The sequence below is a fragment of the Cetorhinus maximus genome, chromosome 3, assembly GCF_964194155.1.
Source record: "Cetorhinus maximus chromosome 3, sCetMax3.hap1.1, whole genome shotgun sequence".
Taxonomy (NCBI): domain Eukaryota; kingdom Metazoa; phylum Chordata; class Chondrichthyes; order Lamniformes; family Cetorhinidae; genus Cetorhinus; species Cetorhinus maximus.
Genome location: NC_135881.1, coordinates 50148934 through 50176457, shown reverse-complemented (window position 1 = coordinate 50176457; position 27524 = coordinate 50148934). Strand labels below are relative to the sequence as shown.

At 41.6% G+C, this 27524-nt stretch overlaps 1 protein-coding gene across 12 annotated transcripts in view; it reads left to right on the top strand.

The window, feature by feature from the left end:
• Positions 1-27524, top strand: part of LOC144678302 (sickle tail protein-like) — a 599821-nt gene that overhangs the window by 297737 nt on the left and 274560 nt on the right. The window contains exon 1 of one of the 12 annotated variants that reach the window (XM_078538175.1): positions 5955-6015. The exons of 7 other annotated variants lie outside the window; for them this stretch is intronic. The gene's annotated coding sequence lies outside the window, so the exon portion shown is untranslated. Of the gene's footprint in view, positions 1-5954; positions 6016-6045; positions 6184-6679; positions 6741-19865; positions 19887-27524 lie in introns of those variants that run through there. 4 more of the 12 variants (XM_078538180.1, XM_078538193.1, XM_078538186.1 and 1 more) reach the window with 4 other exon arrangements.

The window sequence follows — 27524 nt, the reverse complement described above, 5'->3', positions numbered from 1 at the left end:
GTTCCTGCAGTGTATCTTGTAGATGGTACACACTGCTGCTACTGTGCGTCAGTGGTAGAGAGAGTGAATGTTGGTTGATGAAGTGCCAATCCAGTGGGCTGCTTTATCCTAGATGGTGTCAAGCTTCACGAGTGTTGTTGAAGCTGCACTCATCCAGGCAAGTGGAGGGTATTCCATCACACTCCTGACTTGTGCCTAGTAGATGGCGGACAGGCTTTGGGAGTCAGGAAGTGAGTTACTTGCCACAAGATCTAGTCTCTGATCTGCTGTTGTAGCCACAGTATTTATATGGTTAGTCCAGTTCAGTTTCTGGTCAATGGTTACCCCCAGAATGTTGATAGTGGGGGATTCAGTGATGGTAATGCCATTTGAATGTCAAGGGGCAATGGTTAGATTCTCTCTTGTTGGAGATGGTCATTGCCTGACACCTGTGTGGCGTGAATGTTACTTGCCACTCGTCAGCCTAAGCCTGAATATTGTCCAGGTCTTGGTGCATTTGGACATGCATTGCTTCAGTATCTGAGGAGTTGCCAATGGTGCTGAACATTGTGTGATCATCAGCAAACATCTCCACTTCAGGCCTTACGATGGAAGGAAGGTCATTGATGAAGCAGCTGAAGGTGGCTGGGCCTAGGACACTACCCTGAGGAACTCCTGCAGTCATGTCCTAGAACTGAGATGATTGACCTCCAACAACCATAACCATCTTCTTTTATGCTAGGTATGACCAGCAGAGGATTTTCCCCCTGATTCCCATTGACTCCAGTTTTGCCAGGGCTCCTTGATGCCACACTCGGTCAAATACTGCCTTGATGTCAAGGGCAGTCACTCTCACCTCACCTTAGGAGTTCAGCTCTTTTGTCCATGTTTGAACCAAGGCTGTAATGAGGTCAGGTGCTGAGTGGCCCTGGCAGATCCAAGCTAAGCATTAGTGAGCAGGTTATTGTTAAGCAAGTGGCACTTGATAGCACTGCTGATGACCCCTTCCATCATGTTGTGATGATCGAGAGTAGACTGATGGGATGGTAATTGGCTGGGTTGGATTTATCCTGCATTTTGTGTACAGGACATACCTGGGCAATTTTCCACATTGCTGAGTAGATGCCAATGTTGTAGCTGTACTGGAACAGCTTGGCTAGGGGCATGGCAAGTTCTGGAGCACAAGTCTTCAGTACTATTGCTGACATATTGTCAGGGCCCATTGCCTTTTCAGCATCCAGTGCCTTCAGCTGTTTCTTGACATTACGTGGAGTGAATCAAATTGGCTGATGCTGTGATGCTGGGGACTTGGGGAGGAGGCCAAGATGGATCATCCACTTGACACTTCTGGCTGAAGATTGTTGCAAATGCTTCGGCCTTATATTTTGCACTGATATACTGGGCTCTTCCATCATTGAGGAGGGGGATATATATGGAGCCTCCTCCTCCAGTGAGCTGTTTAACTGTCACCTGGACTGCAGTTGTTCAAGAAGGCAGCTCGCCACCACCTTCTCAAGGGCAATTCGGAATGAGCAATACATGCTGGCCTATCCAGTGAAGCTCATATCCCTTGAATGAATATTAAAAAAAACATCATTCATGACTGGGTGTGGCAGGACTGCAGAGGTTAGATCTGATCCGTTGGTTGCGGAATCGCTTAGCTCTGTCCATCACTTGCTGCTTATGCTGTTTGGCATGAAAGCAGTCCTGTGTTATAGCTTCACCAAGTTGACACCACATTTTTTAGGTATGCCTGGTGCTACTCCTGCCATACCCTCCTGCACTCTTCATTGAACCAGGGTTGATTCCCTGGCTTAATGGTAATGGTAGAGTGGATATATGCTGGGCCATGAGGTCACAGATTGTGGTTGAGTACAATTCTGCTACTGCTGATGGCCCACAGCATCTTATGTTTGACCAATCTTGAGTTGCTAGATCTGTTCGAAATCTATTCCATTTAGCACGGTGGTAGTGCCACACAACACGATGGAGGGTATCCTCAATGTGGAGATGGGAATTCGTCTCCAAAAGGACCTTGTGGTGGTCACTTCTACCGATACTGCCATGAACAGAAGCATCTGCGACAGGCAGGTTGGTGAGGATGAGGTCAAGTATGTTTTTCCCTCCTATTGGTTCCCTCACTACCTGCCGCATACCCAGTCTAGCAGGTATGCTCTTTAGGACTTGGCCAGCTTGGTGTTCAACGACTGACATAAGTGATTGTGTGACATTAACTTGGGAAATGGTGCTTTTGTTGACCAGTAAGTAGATCTACCAGTTTTGAAGCTTCCATTTATTAGTAATCATCAACAGTTACGCAAAAGCAGTTTGAATTAAAAGTGACTTGAAACTGTAAATTTGGAGGCCGATTGGTGGAAGTAATATTCTCATTCAGTCTTCAATTCCAGATTTAAGAATTAATTCCTGGTGGTGCTTATTCCAAATTGAAGTTAGCTTTAATAATGTCAGAGTCTCATGTGTTAGAATATTAATTTATGCTGCAAGGGCTGCTTAGCAACATGATGATAATGGATTTAGGAGAAGATAATATTTCAAAGACATTTTAAGATCTGCCTAACTTATCTGGTTGTAACAGAAAGCAGTATATGATAATCTAAAATTCTTTAGACATTGCCTGAATGAAGATTAATAAGATTTGAAAATGAAGTTTACTGTAATTTATTTTGACTGTTCTTTTAATTGCACCCAAGTGACAGCAATCAATATTTTACTGCTGCTGGCTTCTTGCCACCTTCTATTGACTAGCTATTAGTTAATCAGTCTTCTTATGATTCTGTAATATAGATAAAGAACTGTAACCACAACAGAAAGGGAGTTAATAAAAGCAGAAAATGCTGGAAACACTCAGCAGGTCTGCCTGCATCTGTGGAGAGAGAAGCAGATTTAATGGGCTTCCCAACATCACTGCGAGTCATTCCGATCTTCCGTTCGGCAGGCGTGCGCCGGAGGCGGCTGCGCGCCTGCCGAACTGTCAGTGGCCTGTTAAGGCATTTAATACACCAACTAAACTAATTGACAGGGCTGCCTGTCCTACCTTAAGGTTGGAGCGGAGTCGAAGAGCCCAAGCAGCCTTCGCGTTTTTCGTGAAACCTCACCCACAGGCGGGATGAGGGTTCATGAAAGTGTTATCAAATAAATAGAATTTTTTTTGACAATTCATAAATATGTCCCAGCTGATGTGACATTGTCACGTGAGGAGACATGTCTGAATAATTTTTAACTTTCCTTTTTTCAAACTTTAAAACTGAACTTTAGGATTTTAGGCCATAAGTTGGGTGAATACTTCCCATTCTCTGCTGTTGACTTTGTAGATGATAACTTCATTAATGCTTGGCCAAGAGCAACAAATGGCAAGATCAGAGCTACAAAGGGACAAACCCCTAGTTTGTAGGACACCAGTTGCAGCAAGACTACTATTTGCTTGTAGCAAGTTTGCAGAGCATCATCCCTTAGTTGATTGGAGTAGAGTGTCTGGTTCATACAAGCCAATGGGCTGGATTTTCCTGTAAAAATGACAGTGAGGCTAACAGTGCACACTATAATTAAAGTGCAAGTTGGACAACAACTTCCAATGACCGCACATGCGCAGTTAAATGTGGAAAGCAGTAATTTGCTGGGCCCATTTCCCTTTGCCTTTAAAAGCTGTGCTATACTCAGTGAGAGACTCAGCATTGAAACACATGAAGCAATTTGAAGTTGCTGTACTTACTTGATAAATGCCCACAAAACTCATCAGAAAAAGTTGGGACTTGTCCATTCCAGTGTAATTTTTATTGTTGTGATATTTCTTCATTACTGCAAAACAACCTCTGTGCCACTGAAGATTAACTTTTACAATTGTGGAGTCTTATTCCTCCAGATTTTAATAATGGTTAGAGACTTCCAAAAATAAAAAGAATAACATTTTGTTTTTTCTATTTTTCTTTCTTAATCCCATCTATCTTTCTCCTGTTTCACATTCAGTACATGGTTTTACATTGAATTAAATATTCTAACTGACACTTCTTTGCACAGATTCTGTGCTGCTTAATAACAATGTTTCAATCTTCAATGATTAAGGAGACATTCAGTTGCTTGGACTGCTCATACCCTGAGCCCTTGTGGAGGGTGCTATGCTCTCCCAGTTGCAAAAGTAATTAATTGGCTGTAAATCAATTAGGGACATCCCGAGGATATGCATGGTGAAACATAAAAGTTATTTATTTTTTTTGAATAGCTTATTCACTATGATTGCCTTATTCCTCTCCTCATCTTTAGTGGGTATTCTGTGTACATAGTAGACTGAGCAGAAATAGTCAATGTTATTAATCCAGCATCAAAAGGAAAGGTCTTTTGTTAAGCAGTCAGGAAAGACTGAACAAGCTTGGACTCTTATCTCCAGAGGAAATAGAGGTCTTTTAAATTATGAAAGGATTTATTAGGGTAGATATAGAGGAGGTGGTTCCACTTGTGAGACAGTTCAAAACTAGAAGTCATAATTAAGAGAGTCACTCATAAATCCACTAAGGAATTGCAGAGAAATAGCTTTACGCAGCACATGGTTAGAATGTCAAATTTCCTACCACGTGGAGTGGGCGAGGCAAATAGTACAGATGCATTTAAGGGGAGTCTAGATAAGTACTTGGGGATACAATGCAGATTCACTGGTGCTAAAAGGGTTGAATTATGAAGACAAATTGCATAGATGAGGCTTATATCCCCTTGAATATAGAAGATTAAGGGGTGATCTCATTGAAGTGTTTAGGATGATCCAAGTATTTGATAGGGTACATTGAGAGAAATTATTTTCTCTGCTGGGTGGTTCAGAACAAGGGGCATAACCTTCAAATTGGAGCCAGGCCATTCAGGGGTGACGTCAGAAAGTATTTCTTAACACGAGAGGTGGTGGAAATTTGGAAACCTCTCCCCAAAAGCTCCAAATCTAGATGAATTGAAAATTTGAAAACTGAGGTTGTTAGAGTTTAGTTAAGCAAGGATATTGAGGAATATTATGAATCAAAGCAGAGTTGGAGTTTTGATATAGCTCATTCATGATCTAAATGAACTTGAAACAGGCTCAAAGGCTGAATGTTCCACTTGTATTCCCAGAAATGGGTAGAATGTTATGCAGGTAGAGTGAGATGAAAAAGAGTGAGAGCTGCCTTGTGTGTGGAGCATAAACACTGACACAGACCAGCTAGGCTGAATGGCCTGTTTCTCTATTCTAAATCTAACGGAATCGTGTGTAATTCTGTGTATCACTGTGTGATTAATGTGAAGTCCACCAAAGATAGAATTTCTTCAACAGACAAGCTGGGGCTATAAATTGCTGGCTGTGACACCCCTGGTCCTTACACAAAGACACACACGGTGTTTAACACTAAACTGAGGTTTTCCACATGTATTTCAATACCAAATAATCAGTATATGCCATTAAAGGACTCCATCTACCAGGAGACTTGGTAAGAAGCTTGATTGCTGATTTTCTTTTATTCCACAAATTACCTCTGTCACCTTCCAAAGCAAAAGGCTTAGTTATTTTGTACTGATAAAAAAAAATCATTGCTTTCTAAAAGTAGCAAGTTTTAAAAAAATATGCTTATAACACTAATATCTAGCATCTTATCACAACTCCAACCGGAATCATTTTCACAAGTTAAGACAAGCTGTCTAACTCCAGTGGAAGCAATGCACGTTTTCCCAAATTATGGTTTGTTTTCAAAAAAACTGATCCCAAAATGCAAATTTTGGTCTTAACATGCCAACGATTGCAATAATATGACATTGCTCTAAATTTGAATTGATAGCATTCTGCATATTCAAAGCAACAGAGGCCATACAGCTTGTTTTTAACAGTGTGGTTTGTCATTTCAAGTGGAGAAGCAGGTCTGACAGGTAAAGCTTTTGCATACATACAGGTAGAGGAGTGCTGGTAACCATGGATTCTGCTGATGTCACAGTTGAAAGGGCATGTTGGTGCAGTTCACTGCACATGTTGGCTGTGAGGAAGCCCTTTAGGCTGGGAGGGAAGTTCATGTAAGTATTTAGTCTTCAGATTACCAAAGTAGCTAATTCATTTGATGCATGAAGAAGGGGAAACTTCTGTCCCAATTAGGATTATCTTGAAGTAAGTGGAAGTGTTTTGAAGAGTTTGGAGACACAAGGAATATTTACATCAATCCCAGTATCACAGAGAAGTTACAGGTATAGTGAGGTTGGTTCTTAGTGTCTTGAAGCATAATTTAGTTGCATGCCTTGAAGTGCTTCGGGCAGTTTTACTGGGAGACCTTTTTTGCATTCTGTTGAGTTTATCGTCTAGTCAAAATGTTAGCAACTATACTTGAAATCATCTGTCATTTTGATGTTCCTCAACAATATTTGAAGTTATGGTCATAAGACATGCTTGCAGTCAAAGTGACACTGGTGTTAGAAAAAGCAGCTTCCCATTATTAAGTGAGCCCGAAATGTAAAACTACCTTCCTTTTGTGCTTATCATATGTCATTCATCAGTTCACAACAAGCAAACAACTTCACTCCAGTGATGAATCCCCACTGAGTGACTCTGATAACATCTTGTGCTCAAGTGTTAACTCTGCCAGTTAGTGTAAAAAAGTTACTTCAAGGCTGATTGGGAGGAGTATAAGTAATTAGGGCCTAGTGGCAGATAACTGAGATCCTAAAATCATAAAGTCAGTTCATAGGCACCTGTGAAGTGGAAACATTGAGAAGAAATGTGATCAGTAACGTGCAAACTCCCTGAGGTGAGTGCCTGGATTGATGCCACATTTTTTAGCCATTTTAACTTCAATTAGATTTGCTTGAAATGCAAAGTTGATGAATTGCAGATAGTGTTAGTAATAAGTCACAAGTAACGTTTTGTCAGTGTTAAAGTTCATTGAGGCAGCTGTCTTAGGATTGTTTTGAAGTCTGGTAATGGTAAAAAGATCTAGGCTGGTGCCATCTTTTGTGATTATATGGGTAATACACAGGTTTCCTTGTAATTTATAGGGTTTGATCAGTGACCGACAAACAGAACAGCTGCAGCTCTGCTTATATTTCAAACCAGCTAGGTTTCTACTTACACAGATATACTTCATATTGAACAGTTTAACAATTCCCTCCATAGTCTCTGTTCTGTTGCCAATTCATGCACTTTGAAATGTATTATTTTAGTACAAATAATGAATTTAGTAACTTCAAAAAATGTGTTCTATAGGCGCTTCTTATAATTAACCTTTTTGCAAAATCCTTTTAACTTGATTTTAATGGATATTATCAAAATGCAGGAGCATAATTTGAGACTTCTCGATATCTAAGTCTGTTCATTTTACTTGAGTTTGAAGTGACATGTTTCATGTGATGTGCACAATTAATCTTTCAGCCTCATAACAACATGCATATTTTATCAATTATTAAAGCAAAGAAGATGGTGTCAAAATAGAATGTTTAAATTCGTTGGAAGATTAATGTTCTTGTAAAGTTAGTGAATGTGTTTCCTGTGGTGGACTGATAGTTGAAATAGTGTCTTTTTGACATTATTTGACAAAGAGGACATCCTAGAGTTTCTTCCTCTTCCTTTCATATGTTTTTGTAATTAGATAACTGCTAAATGTCATGGAAATAAGTGAATTGTTTCTTATGTGGTGGAAGGTCACTTGGTGCTCTGCAAATGCATTGAGCTGCCTTACTTCAAGGTGGGTTCATGTTTTCTGTTTTATACTAGAGAACAGGGAATGAGCAGATAAGATTGAAGATGAAGTCATGAAGCCTTTCGCCCAATAACTAAATTTCAACTTCACTGTTGCATGTCTTAATGTAATGCTTTGATAGAACTGCATTAATTAAAATATTCGCAAAGAGATTGTGCTTTTTTATTTGAGTATAAGCCCAGATTCTTTGTTAATGTTTGGTTTTCAATTAACTGCCCTGATTTTGCCATGGTTAAATCAATAGAACATGCTGTCCATCCAACTAATGTCTTGAGGTAATTCTTTTATTCAATAGGTGACTTTGCACTAATAAGAATCTACCTGAAAGCAAAGGGTGCTCTTTGACTATTTGTTAGTAGGTTGGTGAGTATGGTCAGTAAACTAATAAATGATCTTCAAAAGCAGAGTAATGAAAATATATATATTAACATAGGCCTACAGTACAATTGATACCTGGCAGAGGATTACAAGTCTGTAATTTAATTGAGGCATTCTGGTGACTTACAAAGAAATTGCCACAATAATGCAGAGACCAGGCTATTAGACCTATGATCAATATTGACATGCAGTGTTACGTGTTGAAGTGACAATGATGATTTGAAGGCATGGCAATTTTCATTGCAGATGATGTCATACCATATGTGTTCATTTTTTTAAAGAAAAGGCTTTGTCATCTAAACTTTAGTGGTATCAATTTCCCTTTAAATAGTGCGAGGAAAACCAATGTGCTTAATAAACATTATTTGAATGGACAATAAATTAGTCTTCAATATGCAACGTATCCATGCTTTATTTAGTACAACTCATTGTCGGTTCTCCTGGGTCCTAGAGGCCAGTTGAAGTGGCACCATTGCAGGCCTGGGACCTCAGTGTTGTCTCCTCAACCATGGTCATGTGTGGCCCAAGAAATAACTCAAATTTAAAAAGAGTAATAGCAAGCTATATCATTGAATTCAGTTTGAATCCATGTGATTGAGGATTTGCTCAATGATTTCACGAGTGATTCAAAGTAATGAAGAGGAAGGTGAATTCCTGATTTAATATTTGATTTAGCAAATTGATCTCAATCAAACTCTCTAACCTGGGAAAGAAAGAATCAGGCACAGCAGTGTTTTATGATGCTATGCAAGTACAATGCTTTTGTGATGTAAGTGATATTTATGAATAAAAGAAAATGCTTTCCTAACAATCTTTATGCCTTTCAACAAGAATTGTTTGTAATTATTTAAGTTTTCCTTTCATGATGCATAAGACTTGTTGAAAGAGTGATTGTAGTGGTTGACAAGTGTAAATTTGTATTATGGGGTATTAATGCTGGTGGTGGCATTATCACCTGACAATGCTGTGGGATTTCGGTATGTAAAAGGCTATCTATATGCGATTGAATATATTGAGATGGACTCTCCACTCATTCACATCAGTAAAATCAGAGCAATCCAAGTCGAGTCGGGTGAACCAGTACAAATGATTGGAGAATTTTAAATCTGAGTTGTGCCCAAAGCATTTGTATTTGTGTTTTCCATGTTCTTTTACATTGGCTCAAGATTCAATTTGCCTGAATCAGGCATGCTTACAAACCTAGCCATGCCCCCAGTGCAAAATTATAAGATTCAGCCAATTATGTAATCCATAGAATAGTTACGGCATAGAATGAGGGCATTCAGCCTGTCGTACCAATGCCTAGTTCCACTTCCCTGCTTTTCTCCATAGCCCTGCAAGTTTTTTCTCTTCAGATAATTATCAAAAACTCTTTTGAAAGCCATGATTGTATCTACCTGAATTAGTTGGTTTGGTAAGTCTGTTCAACTTTTCTTTATTCGTTCATGGTCACTGGCTAGGCCAGTATTTATTGTCCACCCCTAATTGCCCTCAGAGGGCATTTAAGAGTGCTGTGGGTCCAGAGTCACATGGTCAAACCAGCTAAAGGACATTAGTGAACCAGATGGATTTTTACAACAATTGGCAATATGGTCATCATCAGGCTTTTAATTCCAGATCTTTTATTGAATTCACCATCTGCCATGGTGGGATTTGAACCACCCAGGACCCCAGGGTCTCTGGAATATTAGCCAATACCACTACGCCACTGCCTCTTCATTGCCCACTTGAGGAGGGAGATGGGGCCTTGATTTAATGTCCCCTGAAAGACAACACCTCTAACAGTGCAGTACTCCCTCAGTACTTCACTAAGAATGTCAGCCTAGATTACGTGCTCAGATTTCTCCGATTGAACCTATGAACCTCTGATTCAAAAGTACTATCTCTGAGCTACAGCTGACACCCACTAACTGAATCCAAGGGCTTTGAAAACCATGGAAACTTCACATTCGTGGTTTGACATCAAGAACTAGATATTCCTTTTCACAGCAGGATAGGACTTCTGTCGGCCACTTTGGTACTACCACAAACTGGATTAAGAGTTATATCACATGGATGGCAGGAACTTCATGGAATTCCTGCTGCCGAGAGAGAGCCTGCTAGTGCATTGGATAGAAATGTCATTAGAAGGGGCAACAAGGGATTTAAAAACATTGGAGAACCTTGAAAACAAAATGGTAAAATGCATTTTCAGCCTCAGATTTGGGGGAGGAATGGTGGGAGAGGAGGATGCAAATAGGCCCCTCCTAACCTGTCAAACTTTGGTAGGGTCTACGAAGAGGATCAGGATGAGTGCACCTCAGCTCTTAGGTGAGATGCTGCACCCCTCAATTCTTTGGGCACCATGTTTCAATTTTAACTTTAACTTTACAGTTCTAGTTATAAAGACATACTCTGGGTGTACCTGCATCACATGGACTATGCTTAAGAAAAAATGGCTCACCATCACCTTCTCATGGGTAATTAGGGATGGGCAATAAATGGTGGCCATTCCAATGACACCCACATCTCATGAATGAATAAAACAAAATAATGCTGTAAATTGGCATGAGCATTAGCGGATGCCCCTCTTAATTTAACAAATTGTTTTTGATTATTTCAGTGATGGACCTGACAATTGGAGAAATGATCTTCAAAGATTCAAAGCTATAACATGATCTTTCTGTAATCAGACTTAGTTCCGAGTTGTTGATTTGAAAAGAATAAGTAGTTTAGGTTGCAGAGAGTGGAAGCTATGCAACAACTTGTCCTGCTATATACCTCAGGCACACAATAAGATTTGGAAAATTTAAAAAAATATATATACATAATTGCTTATACCCCACCCATCCAACAAGTTTCTTAAGTTAATATGCAGTAATATGGCAATTGTAGGTAGGAGTGCTAACCCTCCTGGAATGGCCGGGAATCTACTGGAATTGGCACCAATCTCCAAGTAGCCAAAGAAAACATTCCAGGAGATTTTAAAACAATGTTTTAAACAAATCAATCCCATAATTTGACATCAGCAACCATCAATGAGGCAAAAGAAGTTACAACTCCCGTCATCATGAGGCATTGCCACGTGGTGACATCACATCCAGTGCAGCACGTCTAATCAGAAGTGAGATCACAGTGAAACCAAGTTCCTGTACAGACTCCCTGTGGGGGGGTGAACAAACGGCTTCTCTGTCCCTGGAGGAGCTAGCTTGGAAACATGGGGATCTCCTAGAGCTCATGGTCGGCGATTGAGATCAGCAGTCTGGAGTAGTTGATAACTCTCACTCCTCCGAAGTCCACAAATCCATCTCCAGCCTGGAGTCTTAAACTGGCAGGAAACCGCTGGTAGTCAGTGACTTGTCTCGCTTTCCCAGGCAAAAGGCCAGCTAAGTGCTGGTGATGGAGAATGCATTGCTCCAGGTGACCCTGCAGGCTCCAAGTCATCTGGCAGAGGACAAGTCTCCTGTGGTGACCTTCGACCTGTGTTAGGAAGCTCAAAGAGCAGGCTGAGGCATTGCTGTTGATCAAATAGCACAGAGAATTGTCCCCCAGGACAAACCCATCAGCACATCCCAGGAAGACACTGCATGCTCTTATATTTGGGGAAAAATACAACAGGCAGAGCAAACATCCACCAGGAAGCATCCTAATTCTTTGTTTCTTATATTAGCATACAATGAAAAAATAATGAATTAAAAATATCAACAAGGAAAAAAAGGAAGGTTCATTATTTGTATTCAACCTTAAATTCACCATTAAACAATTTCTCCTGCTTATTCCCCAGAGATGTCACCTGTAGAACCCGCTCACGTCACTTTGCCAACATCTCCTGGAATATGTCCAGCCAGAGTTGGCAAGCCTAATTGTTGGGCATTTCACCTGGAATATTATTTTATTAAACTTCATTAATTATGAATTAGTGAAAATTAGGGTCACTGGCGAGTTGTATTTAAACCTGTTGGTGCTTAAGCCCTGAATTAGAAGAATTGAGCCTTTTCAAGCTGCAACATTTTTTTTTACAAGCAGCAGTGAGCTGTTGCCTGCATTATCGACATGTTAAAATGGTGGGGTGGCTTAGCTGTTCGAAAACACTGCAAGTCTTCCATTCTCTGCACAAGCACAAAGCACATTCAGTAGCCCTTTTTCTGAATTGTGCTGACAATCAAATCAGGAAAATGTAATCCCTTTATTGTGAGTGGTTTCTGTTGGATAAGGGATGTTGTCATTACACGTAGTCTAGAGTTATTTGCTGGTTCTCAGGCTATTTCAAGATTAGAAAATATGCTGACAAAATGTAATAGTTATTCACCTGGATTTACATTGTTATTTAATCTTGAAGTTAAACAAAAATCCAGATATGAAACCTTATGTAATGATTCGCTTTGCCCGCTTTTCAGAAACTCCAATAAGACACAACTTGTGTAGTGCTTTTCTTTTTAGGCTGAGACTTGTCAAAATAAACCAATCACAAAGATTGAAAATTTCTGTCTCATAGCACAGACATTTTTGCTGTATCTGTAAAATGGATATGGTTATTGTGGGAGCAGAAAAGACACAAGCAGCAATGAAGCACAGAACATTTGCAATAACCTGTCAGTACTGTAGAATGGTTATCTGTAATATGAATCACTAAACCTTCTTTTGCCTTGTTTTAAATGTGTAACATTTAAGATTTGATTTTAACTATATGACCTGATCTTCATCTGATTGTGTGTGTCAAGACAATTTGGATTGAAATGATTCTCTGAGGCAGTTATTTGATTATATATTGTGGATTGAGACTGCATTCATTGCATCTCATTCAATGAGAACTCTTGCATTGACCAACAAAGCAGTGCTACAATATAATGTTTACAAGCCTCTTCGTGGCTTTGCCAATGTGTTAGCTGATCCTGGAACCAGTGTTCAGAGCATAACGTTCATTTTCAAGCATCCTTTTTAAGTGTCAACCATAGCTCAGTGTTACAGTACTTTCTGCTAAGAAGGTTGTTGGTTCATGTCCTACACCAGAGACTTGAGCACATTAACCCAGGCTAACAAGTCAGTGCAGTACTGAGGGAATTCTGCAATGTCAGAGGTGTTCTGTCTCAAATATGGCCTTAAACTGAGACAAATCTGCTTTTTTGGGTGATTGTGGAGATGTCATGGCACATTTTTCCCCTCAACCAACATAACTAAAATAGATTATCTGGTCAATTTATCATTGCTGTTTGTGGGACCCCTATATGTGCAAGATGGTGCTGTGTTTTCATACACTATAACAGTGACTGTGGGCAGAATCTTCCAGTCCTGCTGGGAACAGGAATCGTGGTGGGCAGGGACGCTTAATTTGGCAGGAGGCATAAAATGTGTTTCCTGACAGCGGGATAAACTGTCTGTTTGAATTTTGTTCTCCCGACTTTCAAGGCGGGTTATAAGTGAGTCACGCTTCCTGACGCACAATGTCGGGAACCCTATTTACACGTATTAGCGTCTCAAGCATGCTCATTAAAAGGCTACCTCGCCAGAATTAAATTCACCCTCCAAATTAAGGTACCCGCAAGCGACCATTTAGAATGTTAATTTTCACAGTTGTACATAAGTGGCATGCATCTGGTGAGCTTCACCTCTTCCACAGCTTTGAGGCCAGTAAATGCTGCTTTCGTCTTCTTGGACACCTTATATAACTTCACTCATATAAAGTGCCGATAGTAAACACTGCACCAAAGCTGGACACTGGAGGCAGGCTAAGCGGGAAGTGGGGGGGTAGTGTGTCCAGGGAAGGAGATGGAGAGCTACCTGGAGAAGGGTGGGTGTGAAGGATTCAGCTATAAATCCAGAGTTGTAAGGGTGATTCTCCTATGAAATGGGGATTAAAAATTAAAAGCAGAGTTCAACTGCTGGAAAAAGATTTAGAAGTTTATAAACATTCCTGGGCATAATTCTGTGCTCAAGGACAACAACATCCTGTAGCATAGGATATGGTATATCCTCTAACACAAGGCAGTGCTGAAAAACAGGAACATCATCTCAGCAATGCATTAAGTGTAAGATACTACAATCTACCAATGGATAACCTTAAGGATGACCCTAAATAACTTGACAACTGAATCCAGGAGATTGAGTGTAGTGACCACGATCTGCACCTCTCAGTATCCAGTTTGTTTGAAAATGTTGACTAAAATTAAGGATGTTGACGTAAACAAAGGATTTTGTCCAGCATGAGTGTTCAACATGCTTCTGCTGGTTCAGTTCTTTTATGGTATAAATAAAGGAACCACATAGCAGGAATTTTTGATTTGTTGGATTCAATGCAGTGTCTCTCAAGGTAAAAGCATAGCTGTTGTAGAGTAGTAATCATAGTTCTCCCCTTAATTGGAATAGAGGTATGTTGCTAGACTTGGTAGCTGCCTCTCAGGGATTTAAGGTAAACTGCTTTAAGTATTGATGGATATCTTAAATATCTCTTTGTAACATTAATAAGACTTGGATTCTCTACTGGAAACACAATTATACTTTCTTTTCCTAGAACTATCAATGTTGCGATTACCCTCAAAAGTGAATTGCATGTTTGGTTCTTTAATAAACCTTTATATAATTTAGAAAATACCCCTGCATATTGTCTCATCTGGGCCTCTGTATCCAAACTCGAACCTGTTTCCATATATCCTTCAGTTGAGATGTACATTGTTGAAGAGAGATGCCTGGACCATTATAATATCCAGGTTGCTATAATCTAGCTAAAACTTTTTTAAAAGGCTATCTGGAAGATGCTAATATTCTTTGGTGGTTCCTTTTCTTCAGGAAGAGTTGGATCAGTTCTTCAGACCCATTTAAGTGCCTGTGGTGCCTGTGTGAGATGATCATCTCAGGAGTGTGCCTGATCTAGAATAGTCCCAAAAAGGGGCTTGGATTATAATCCACTTCTGGGGAAGGGGGTTGACAAGAGTGTCTGGTAAAGGGGTTGCAGGGGAAGAGATTGTCCTAGAGGGTGAGGCTGGTGGTGTCAATGGTGTAGTCCTGGGAAGAGAACTCAGACTACTGGTGATGGGAGGGAACAGTCACAGTCAGAGGGGGGAATGTGGTGAGGTAGGGTGGCAGGTCCAGGGTGAGTATCTTGTAGGTGAAGGTCTCATGGAGGGGCGGTCAGAAAGGGGGACTAGACAGGTAGCTCAGGTAATGGGAGGGGACAGGGTCAGGATGGGCATGGGGATGTGAACAGCTTTCGGCTCTGAGAGGAGGGAAGGGATGTGTAGGTGGATCGTAATAGGGTCCAGGGTGACAGAGGAGAGAGGAATGGTGATATTGGGTGGGTCATGGGTGATGGGGGAAAGTTGTTGGGTGACAGGGGGAAGGTGGAAGGTGGTGGAGCGAGTTTGGAATGTGATGTGCACCATTTTTAAAATCTGACCTTGTCCACGGAGTTAGTCAGCCAGTGAGACCCCTCGAAGTGGGAGGAGGGTCTTTTCAAGTGGGTGAAGTTCAGGGCTGACTAATTATGAGGCAATTAGATGTCAACCATTCTCAGTTGTGTCCTTGTCTCTGTGGTGAAGCTCATATGGCAGCAGGCTTTTGCCGACTCATGGGCCTCATAACATCGAAATCCCAGCCAAGGTCTGGAGCTGCTGCATATTCTGTGCCACGTGCCATCTGCTGCAGCCAGAGGCAGTGATGAAGGGAGGGAGGTGGATGCCTCCAAGGGGCACAACTGGTGGACAGCAGCTCACTCCAGACTCCAAACTTCCATCCTCCCGGGTGAATGGTCATGGCTGACAAGGACTCTATGCTGCCAAGGCAATGGTCTCTCTATAGGGTCTCAAGGGTAGTGGAGGCAAGCAGAATAGTGTCAGAAGAAGGCTTCTTGCATGTGGCAATCAACTAAATGAGGAGAAGGAGGGCCCATCACAAGTTGGCACAGGGCCAGGAAGAGCAAGGGCCTGAGCAGCAAGAGGCAACGGGGCCTCAAGAAGGTCAAGATGCTTCTGAACAGGGTCCACTGCAATGATGAGCATTGGTCTGACCATGAGTGTATCTTAGGTGGTGTTCTTCTCTAGAAATGAGTGAAGTCAATGCTGGAGGTGCCTTGTATGTCCAGGGATGTGGTTGCTCACATCTGCCAACTTCTTCAATACAAGCTGTGGCTGCAAGGACTCTGGAGGAGTAATACAGAGCTCCTGGCCTGCAATGAGTGAATGGCTGTCTGGTTGCCATTTAAATATGACGCCAGGACTTTCAACCCCATAAGGTAGCGGCGGGACTGGCGACTTTGTACCCACCCAGCCATGAGATTCACCGTGCTCTTCGTGGATGCGTAATTAATGAGCTGAACAGCGGAAGACCGCACGTGTTCTGTTGTCCTGCTGCCCAGTGGGAATCACGCCAACTTTCCCACCTGCCGCAGGACTTAGGCTGGGATTTTCCGGCCCCTCTGCATTGGGTCCCGCCATGGCAGATGTGATGAGCCATTCAAAAGTCCCACTTTGGTGGGACTGGAAAATTCTGACCTTAGACTCCAGAATGGAAGATTCCGACCTGTGGGCAGGGTTTTTCACAGTTCATGGTGGCCTCCCTATAGGCTTCTCGGATAGGATGGACCCCTTTCATGGTCAATCCATGGCCAATGGAGGGGCCTCACGGGGGCAATGGCTGTACCTGAGGTTCTGGTACTCCTGCTAGGAGATGCACCCCTCCGATCACCAGGGTATACCTGCCTGGCTCTGGGATGACCTTGCAAGGGGGCCTCAGCCTGCAGGTTCTCATTCTTCTTGTATTCTGCTGCCAGCTTTCTGATCTTAGGTTCCTTCCCTCCCCCACTGAAATATATTTTTGTTGACTGTTTTTTAACTTATGTGTTTCCGATGTTTTCAAATGACGAAAGTTAGCCCTAGGAAAGATCTCCTGTTTATCAAACTTTGCCCTAGAGTTCTTGTAAATCAGCAGTCCATCTTCAGGTATGTTGTGCTGCAGAACTGAAACATTTGAACCGAGAGAAATGTTATGGTGGTTAGTTTGTATGCTACATGGAGGATGCACCTGGGCAGGTGTCCATAATACTGAGGGAAGAAAACTAACCAGCTGTATTTAACTTAAAACTTTCTGACCACATTAAAGATATGTGTCTGCCAAAAAGCTTTTACAAATGTTTTTTTCCCCCTCTAGAGTGCATGTCAAAGCAGGTTATTGCATGACATCATGATATAAATATTTGCCTGCTCTTGTTCATGTTCCTTGGTGACAAATCGTCCCTGTTTAATAGACATCTGAAATAATTAATACAATGTCTGATATAATTCTAGATGTATGAATTTATATGTAATTGTAACTTATACATATTTGTTGTCAATGTAACTAGCACATCTAACAAGTTAAACAGGAATTAGCTGCTTTGGGGCAAGAATCTTCTTGAATCATTGGAAGGAATTTCCAATTTTCCCCTTCTATTCAGTCAGATACCAATCCCCATGCCTTACTGATGCAGTGAAGGTAAGCATTTCTAGTCTCAATATCAGACAGGCACAACCAGTTATGTGACATAGCCAGACCTGACGGCACAGGGCAGTTTATAAACCATTCATTAACTGCAAGCTTCACTGATCCCCAAGTGCTACTCACTTTGCTTTCAAGAATAATCTGTTTGTGTATGGCATGCAGATCCTATCTTTTTTAAACCTAGATGTGTCAAAAATTGAAGACTCTAGGGAGACACTGATTAGAAGCAATTTGGATGTTGTCATTTGAGTCTAGTTTTTTTTTTCCCTGCTTGGTAAATTAAGATTTCCAAGTTAACTTCTAGTATTGTTATACACTGTCTTTTCCCCAACTCTAAAAGAATTAATTTTCTGGAGTACTCCTTCATTACTTCAGATTTTGTATTCTTTGGCTTAAATATTTACCAGACTCAGCATGCATTCAGATGTCACCTTCAACATTGCCACAAACCAAGATTCCTGCTGGATTGAATCAATTTGTAGGCCTGACTCTGGAACCACAGCACCTCATGTTTTCAGATCTGCAGATCTTAGAACACAGTGTAAATGTGGACTCAGGACCCAGAAGGCAAAATCAAACTGGAAACAAGAGAAGAGATATCAGTGTCTTAAACTGGTATCCCAATTGGTTGTCGCTTCAGGGCCAGTGCTAAAAATATTTTTAATGGCTACAAAATCAATCAAATTTTTTCATGCACTTGAGTCAAGACATCACAACACTAACGGATTGCTACTGACTTGGATCAGGTTCTGGAGGTGCTAGTGTGAATTAGCTTCCCAAATCCAAAGCAAACTCAGGAACCATTTGTTCTGAATTCACTGGATGGAGTGTGCAACTTGTCGTCAATTACAAAGTCTGGAAATTAATGTAACACTTCATTTTTTTTCTTTGGATTTACTTTAAATGCCTTAATTGCACTTGCAATTTGTTCTTCTCCCCTGCAGAAATGTCAGGCAGGCCTCTACTAATGGCAGTTTAAACTCGTCAAAGGGAGTGGCTTGGATATTACACTCTAATTCCCGCTTCTCTCCACTGCTGTGGAGCATACAAGACCAGAAACTTGGTGGCTGCAGAGCCGCTGATATGAACAAAACTCCTGTTTTTATATTGAACTTCAATTCATAGCCTGAGCAAAAACATTCTTTTAATAACTTATCTTGCATGTAGTGAGTCTTGAATGGAAGTAGATACATACAAACCTTAAAAATGTTCAAATCTTACTATCTCAATGACTTGTAACTTATCTCTGTAGCATTCCTACAAGCAGTATAGTGGTTACAGAAATTAAATTATAATTGCAGCCCATTTAATTCAGTCAGTACCATTCCTTTAGAAGTGTTACGCAGAAACCTGCACAGTATTGAAAAAGTAACACGTGGCTAAAATGTAGCCATCCTACATATATATAAATGAAAGATGCCTGAGTATCTGGTTTGTAAATGTACTGTACACCAATAATTGACTTGCAATTAATTTGCTGCCCTGTTTATTTCAGAATGGCTTTTAAAGACAGAGCATTGTCTTATAGTGAAGGTCGGGAAAGCTGCATGTTTAGAGTAAACATCGAGAGTTTAAACTAGTCAAGTGATTACCATGGTCATATCACCGATTTAGTGCTGTGGAAGATGGTTGAAAAGTGCTGTTTGGCTGCCATCCTGTGTACAAACAAGAATGTTCTTAAATTCTCTCGTAATGAAGACTGCAGTGGAGAGGCAGTCTGCCACTAGGTTAGCTCCTCCACCTTATTTTTTTCAGAAACCTAGAATTTCTGGAACATTGTCCCCTTTAATCTACTTTTAGAAAGAGTGTTGCGTGACAGGTTTGATTAAACTTTGAGCACAGTAAAGCCCTTCAGTGCTGCAAGGGTTTACCAGATTCAGTTAAATTCCCACTGGTCTTGGCTCTATCTGGATTAAGCGTGACCTTAATTGTAAAACCAGTTCAGTGGCAGGAAATTACACTTGCAGAAGCACATAGACTGGTCAGAAAAACTGTTTACAAGGATTGGTTTCCCCTGCTTGAATCTATATTTACAGTGAGAAATAATAAAAACAGATCAATGCGATTTAGTGGATATTGATCCAGTTTCTGTACTGTGCCTTTCAAACAGCTGGCTGCCTGGTATACTAATCTTCCATACCAAGCACATTGTTGCCCTTTTGTAATATTCACATTATTTCTCTCACAAGGTTGCTTTGAGGAGACAATTCAATCGAACCCTTTTAGAGGTGGTGTTCTGTTTAGTCAGCAATGAGCCACAACATTCCTGATTAGTTTGTATAGTCCAGTGCACATTACAGTTCATGTAGGAATCTCTCACTGCTGGGTGTGTCCGTATCAACATGAATGAGGAGACATAGTCAAAGTTACCCAGTGAGTTGCTTTTTCTTTAATTACCTTGGCTGTATCAAGTATGCTCTTGTCTCATAGACAGCATAAGACACAGAACTTTGTACTTAAGTGGTTTGTATGTTTAGGACCACAAGAGTTATGCTGTTCAGTAGTTATCTATTTTAAAGTTGATTTCTTAAAATAGGCAGACTTAATTGTTAAAACGGATGTTTGATTTGCATTAATGCTGAAGGTGAATCCTTTTTGTTGTTATTTACTGGTTATTGGAGTTAAGTTTTACTCCGTATGTTTTTCTAAGATTTGGCTCTGCCCTGTTGTTTGACTCATGCTTATGAACCGGATTGTTTTCTTGATGTTGTACTGATAGGCCACTTCTTTTTATAATATTTCTGATAAAGTAAACAATGGACCCTTGAAATCTATTTCTGCCTGCCAGTTCAATGATAATATTCAGTAAAATTCCCTTTTAATTTGAGAATAAAATTTATCTTCCTTTCCATATTTCCTGACTCCTCTTTGAGCATAAGAAATAGGAACAGAAGTAGACCACTCGGCCCCTCGAGCCTGCTCCATCATTCAACAAGATCATGGCTGATCTTCTTGTGTTTTGATTTCCACATTCGCATTTACCCCTGATAACCTTTGATTCCCTTGCCTAACAAGAATCTATCTACCTCTGCCTTAAAAATATTCAATGACCCCACCTCCACCACTGTCTGAGGCAGAGAATTTCAAAGTCGCAAAACCCTTTGAGAGAAAAAAATTCTCACCTCTGTCCTAAAAGGGCGACCCCTAATTTTAAAACAGTGCCCCCTAGTTCTGGACTCACCCACAAGAGGAAACACCCTTTTGACATCCACCTTCTCAAGGCCATTCAGGATCTTGTATGCTTCAATCAAATCGCTCCTCACTCTCCTAAACTCCAGTGGAAACAAGCCAACCAATCTGTCCAACCTTTTCTCATAAGACAACCCGCTCATTCCAGATATCAATCTAGTAAACCTCCTCTGAACCACCTCCAATACATTTACATCCTTCCTTAAATAAGGAGACCAAAACTGCACACAGTATCTGAGGTGCAGTCTCACCAATGCCCTGTATAACTGAAGCATAACATCTTTACTTTTATGTTCATTTCCTCTCATAATAAAGGATAGCATTCCATTAGCCTTCTTGGCTCATACAACAACTGCACCTATAGGGCAGATCTCCTGTGCTTGGCATCTACTAATGCTGCTGTGAAATGGGTACCGGGAGCTGTACTATGGCTGAGATACAAGAGATTTAAAGATTTTTCTCTCTGGTTATAAGAAAGTGGCTGCTTCATATCTTCTCATTACCGCCCCCCCACCCACCCATTCCACCTATCAAGTTCATGTTGGTGCTCTTTTGCAACCCCTTTCTTTCTCTTCCCCAGCATCTGCTATGCTCTTTCTCCTCTTCATCCATTTCCCCTTCCAATTCCGCATTGCAGCTTCAATTTGAGTGAAGTTGCGAAAGGAAGCAATTCTGAACTTAGAATAATGTGGGTCAGTGTTCTCACAAGATTTCCTGCTTACAGCACACATCACTTAAAATTATTTCCAGCGGCCACAGGATTTGGATAGGAGTAGGGTTGAGGGGAGAGAATCCTCATCAACACTAATGTTTTTTGCTGTCAACTAACACTGACATATGGACTGGGAATATGTTCTGTTTTGTTGGAGAAAACAAATTTATCGCAATAAGGAAGAACAATAGGCTTCATTTTAACAGGGAACATGTTCTGTTAGGCGGGAAAGAGCCACAACAGGAGGTCAGTGTGAGGCCCAAGCTATTTTCATTCTCAGGTCTTATTTAAATATTGAGGACAGTGTTCAACTCCCCCCCACCACCCCCATCCAATTATTGTCAGGGCGAGCAAGTGGAAACAAAAATTGTGTTAGGAGCTGAGGACACCAGAGGACCCAAGAGAATAGTTCCATGCGTAAACTTGATGCTGGACACGGAATTTGGCAACTGCTGAACCCCCTGGGAGGGAGAAGCAAGTCTGGGGCTGACGATTGAGGCCCAGGGATTTCTTGCATTGCTCAGGGTAGCACCGATGCTCCCTGTAAGCTGTGTGCGTGTACAGGCAGATAGCGTCAGGAAAGTAGTGTGCAGACAACCCACACAAGTTGTCCCTTTTAAGCTCCTGCACAGCAGCTGTATAAGAACATTTTAAGGTATCGACATTGAAGTAGGCAAGCATGACAAAAAAAAATTAGAGAGGTCATTGGGTAGCACTCCTGCTTGTCCTGGCCCACCGCAACCTCTTTCTAACTACTGCTGCCATGGTTTGGCTGACAGGCCAAATCCTGAAGTTAAGACTGTGAAATACTGGCGTGCATGAGTGACTGCAGTGAAGTTTATGGCATAACATTATTTTATCTGTAGTCTGAAATTGAATGCTTCTATATTAAAGTAGATTTAATGTTGCATCTAATTTTTGTTATACATAACCTAATAACAATGTAGTCCCATTACCTATTAAACTGCTGACCACCCATCCTCTGATCCTGGCCTCCATGCTAGCTGGCAATGTAAATGGTTCCTTCTTCTAAGGTACTGACCATTCTCTTTCAAAACCATCATCATCAGCTCCTGTTCAAAAAAGCACCCTTGAATTCCCTGTTCTTGCAAACTACCGCTTCATCTCTAACCTCCCTTTCCTCTCCAAAGCCTTTGAACATGTCATTGCCTCCCAAACCTGTATCTACTGTATCTTTTCTCCAACTTTATCTTGAAATCTCTTGGAACAGGTTTCCACCCCTGCCAGAGCACTGAGTACTTAATCAAAGTCGCAAATGACATCCTCTGTGATTGTGATCATCATTCACTATCGCAATTTGCCCTCTTGCAGCATTTGGCATGATTAACCACACCATCTTCCCCTCTGTTCCATTTCCAGGTCAGTGAGACTGCCCTTGCTTGATTTGATTCTTAACCACCCAAGCAGAGCCAAGACTCCTCCAGCAACGGCTTCTCTTTCTGCTCGCTACGATTATCTCTGGACTCTCTATGATGTACTATTGATGCAATCTTAACCGCTCCTCTTGCTTAGATCCATTTATGCTCGTGATAATCAGTTCTACCTCTACCACAAAAGCAAAATATTGTAGATGCTGGCAATCTAAAATAAAGTCAGAAAATGCTGGGATTATTCAGCAGGTCTGGAAACACTTGTAGAGGGAGAAACATTTCAGGTCGATGACCTTTCATCAGAACAGGTGCCTGACCTGCTGAGTATTTTCAGCATTTTCTCTTTTTATTCTACTTCACTGCCACCTCTCTTGACCTTTCCATTGCATCTGTGTTTTTTGAATGGTCGTCTGACATCCAGTCCTGGATCAACTGCAGTTGCATCCAATTAAATGCCCCCTGAGCAAGGGCATTAGGGGTGGGCAATAAATGCTGCCTAGCCAGCGATGCCCATATCCCAAGAACGAATAAAAATAAAAAAAATTAAAGGTTGGGAAAACTGAAGCAATGTTCTTCAACACACTCTATAAACTTATACTCTCACCACTTGATTCCATCCCCATCCTTGACCAGTAACTCTTGTTCATTCAGAATATTCACAACCTTAGCATCCTTTTTGACTCTGAACCAAGCTTCTAACCGCATTTCCTCTCCATTCTATAGACAGCTTATTCTCCTGTATAACATCCCCTATTTCAGCTCGTTAGTCACTGAAATGTTCATCCTTACTTTATCACCTCCAATATCAAGTATTCCAGTGGTCGCTCTAAGCTTAGCCATTAGCCATCTTTATCCTCTGTTAACCTCATCCCATCCAAAACTCTGTTGCCTGTATTGCACCCTGCACCAAATCTTGCACTCTCATCACCCTTATCCTTGCTAACTTATAGGCTTCTGGTTTGTGAAAGATTCAGGTGTCAATTTTCCATCCCTAGCGCAACATACAAAATTGACGGGCAAGAAAAGACCAGTTGGTCTATCGAGCCTGCCTCACATCATGATGGTTGCAGCAGCATGGCGTACAACTTCTTTCCACCACAGTCCTCTCTCCCCCGCCTTCAAACTATCCATTCCTGTCATTCAGGGCTCTTGTACATCTCCCCTCTTTTCACCCCAACATTTGAAACCATGCCTTCAGCTGGTTTCCATGCTTTGGAATTCCCTCCTTTGATCGCCCCCATCATAATATCTCCTATGAAGTGCCTTGGGATGTCATTTCTATGCTAATGGTGCTATATAAATGCAAGTTGTCATAGAACTATTGTTGCCGATGTTGCTTGAGTGACTCCCTGCTCCTCTTTGAATAGTTCCATTGGATTGATGAGGCCCAGGTTTAGTGTTTCATCTGAACGACAGCATCTCCAGCAATGTAGGAGCAGCACCCCAACATATCATATTGCAGTGTCTGCTTAGATTGTATTCTCAAGTTCTGGAGTGGGGCCTCAACTCACAACATTCTGAACTGTAGAAAACAATGGTATGTCCAGTGGAACTCTGTTCAAATGCTCCATTTGCTTGGATGCCATATAGTACCTATGAGGCCAGATTAGTCCAGCCGATAAGAGTTTTATATTTATTTTGTCATGTTAGGTATGGTCCAAACATAGCTACTCCATATCCATATTAGCAACACTGCAAGTATTAGGGCACCATGTCAGTCTCAAATATTGAGTGCCATATCCCCTTTGACACTTTTATTTTTATAATTACAAGGTATGCTGAATAGTGTTCTGAGAACCAAATCTATTTTATAATTATTAGTCTTTTAATTAATGGTGTTTATGTGAACACAAGTATTTTTGTGTTAGATATTAATTTTACAGACTGCTAAATCACCACCCATTGCTTCCTCCCATCCTGCCAAGCACGGTAAGAACTAGACTTAATTAGCTTCATTTTTAATTAGTAACGCTGGAGCCAGGAATATGCTCTACTTTTGTTAGAGAAAGCAAATTTATCGTACTAAATAAGAACAAAGGACAATGGGCTAGATTTTAACTAGGAACATGTTCCAACAGGCGGGAAAGAACCACCACAGGAGATCAGTGTGAGGCCCAAGCTATTTTCATTCCCAGGCCTTATTTAAATATTGAGCTCAGTGTTCCCGCCTCCCCCCCCCCCCACCCAAATATCATTAGAAGTAACGTCAGGATTGGCAAGTGGAAGCAGAAATTGTGTTGGGAGCTGGAGGACCCAAGGGAATGGTTCTATGCATAAAGTTGATGCTAGACATGGGATTTGGCAACTGAGGCCCTGGGAGGGAGAAGCAAGTCTGTGGCTTGTGATGGAGGCCGGGGGTTTTCTTGCATGGCTTAGGATAGCACCGATGCTAACTCTAAGCTGTGTGCTTTTGCAGACGGGCAGCATCAGGAAAGCAGCGTGCTCACTACTCACAAAATTGCTCCTTTTAAGCTCCTGCGCGGCAGCTGCATAAGGATATTCAAAGCTGCCGTGCATTGAAATAGACAGGCAGGCATGCCAAGTCCTCCTGCTCCTCCTGGCCCACCGCAGCTTCTTTCTAGCCACTGCTGCCATGGTTTGGCCGGTGGGCCTCCCAAATTCCGAAGTTAAAACGCCATTGGCATGCTGATGACATCAGCAAGTCACAAATTTAACATTAAAATTAGACCCCTGTCTACCTGCACCTCAAAGTCAGTGGAAATAATATGTCACCGTGCCAGTAAATGGATTTGGATGATTTTAACCCCTCGTGCACCCTGATCCAGCCAGGTGAAGTTTAAAATTGAGGCTTATTTGTATAAAACTCCGCTAGGGGAGTAAGAACATTTCAGTTGCTCAACAATAAACTTAACAGCTCATTAACAAATTGCAAAAGATTTAATTGAGCAAGGCAGGCTACTTAGATTTCAATAACTGGAATCTTTTCAAGTTTAGCTGCCCGCTGAGCGAGTGACAGCTTGAAACTATCCTATGCTCTACTAGCTTGAAGAGGCAGAGATCTTTCCATGTTTTAATGGAGAAGTGGATTAACATTGGAGGCAGAGAAAAATATGAGGAGAGGCAGGATAGTGGATTAAGTTTGGGTTGCCCAAGCAAAGGGACAGCAGGCGTGATAGTCTAACTGATCATCTCTGTGTGGCAAACTTAAATGATTCTTCAATATTAGCTCTACTGTTATGTCTGCTGCATTAGTTCCTTAACAGATGCACTTTCCACTTATGTCATTGATACTGTCCCAATTGTACAAAAACTTGTTTACACTTTGGTATGATAAGGGAAAAAAAAAGTTGCATTTATATAATGCCTTTCACATCCTCAGGATGTTCTAAAGCACTTTTTAAAAATTCATTTACCGGATGTGGGTGTCGCTTGTTAGGCCAACATTTATTGCCCATCCTTTATTGCCCTTGAGAAGGTGGTGGTGAGCTGCCTTCTTGAACTGCTGCAGTCACTGTGGTGTAGGTGCACCCACAATGCTATTGGGGAGGAGTTCCAGGATTTTGACTCAGCGGCAGTGAAGGAAAGGTGATATATTTCCAAGTCAGGATGGTGAGTGGCTTGGAGGGGAACTTCCAGGTGCTGGTGTTCCCATCTGTCTGCCGCCCTAGTCCTTCCAGATGGTAATGGCCATGGGTTTGGAAGGTGCTACCTAAGGAGCCTTGGTGAGTTTCTGCAGTGCATCTTGTGGATGGTACACACTGCTGTCATTGTTCGTCGATGGTGGAGGGAGTGAATGTTTGTGGAAGAGGCGCCAATCAAGCGGGCTGCTTTGTCCTGGATGGTGTCAAGCTTCTTGAGTGTTGTGGGAACTGCACTCGTCCAGGGAAGTGGGAAGTATTCTATCACACTCCTGACTTGTGCCTTGTAGATGGTGGACAGGCTTTGGGGAGTCAGGAGGTGAGTTACTCATTGTAGGATTCCTAGCCTCTGACCTACTCCTGTAGCCACAGTATTTATACGGCTTGTCCAGTTCAGTTTCTGGTCAATGGTAACCCCCAGGATGTTGATAGTGGGGAATTCAGTGTTGGTAATGCCATTTAAATTTAAAGGGCGATGGTTAGATTCTGTCTTGTTGGAGATGGTCATTGCCTGGCACTTGTGTGGCGTGAATATCACTTGCCACTTGTTAGCCCAAGCCTGGATATTGTCCAGGTCTTTCTGCATTTGGACATGGACTGCTTCAGTGTCTGAAGAGTCGCGAATGGTGCTGAACATGGTGCAATCATCAGCGAACATCCCCACTTCTGATCTTATGATGGAAGGAAGGTCATTGATGAAGCAGCTGAAGATGGTTGGGCCAAGGACACTATCCTGAGGAACACCTGCAGTGATGTCCTGGGACAGATGATTGACCTCCAACAACCACAACCATTTTCCTTTGTGCTAGGTATGACTTCAACCAGCTGAGAATATTCCCCGATTCCCATTGGCTCCTTGATGCCACACTCGGTTAAATTCTGCCTTGATGTCAAGTGTAGTCACTCACACATCACCTCTGGGGTTCAGCACTTTTGTCCATTATTGAACCAAGGCTGTAATGAGGTCAGGAGCTGAGTGGCCCTGGCGGAACCCAAACTGAACGTCAGTGAGCAGGTTATTGCTAAACAAGTGCTGCTTGATAGCACTATTGGTGACCTCTTCCATCACTTTACTGATGATCGAGGGTAAACTGATGGGGCGGTAATTGGCTGGGTTGGA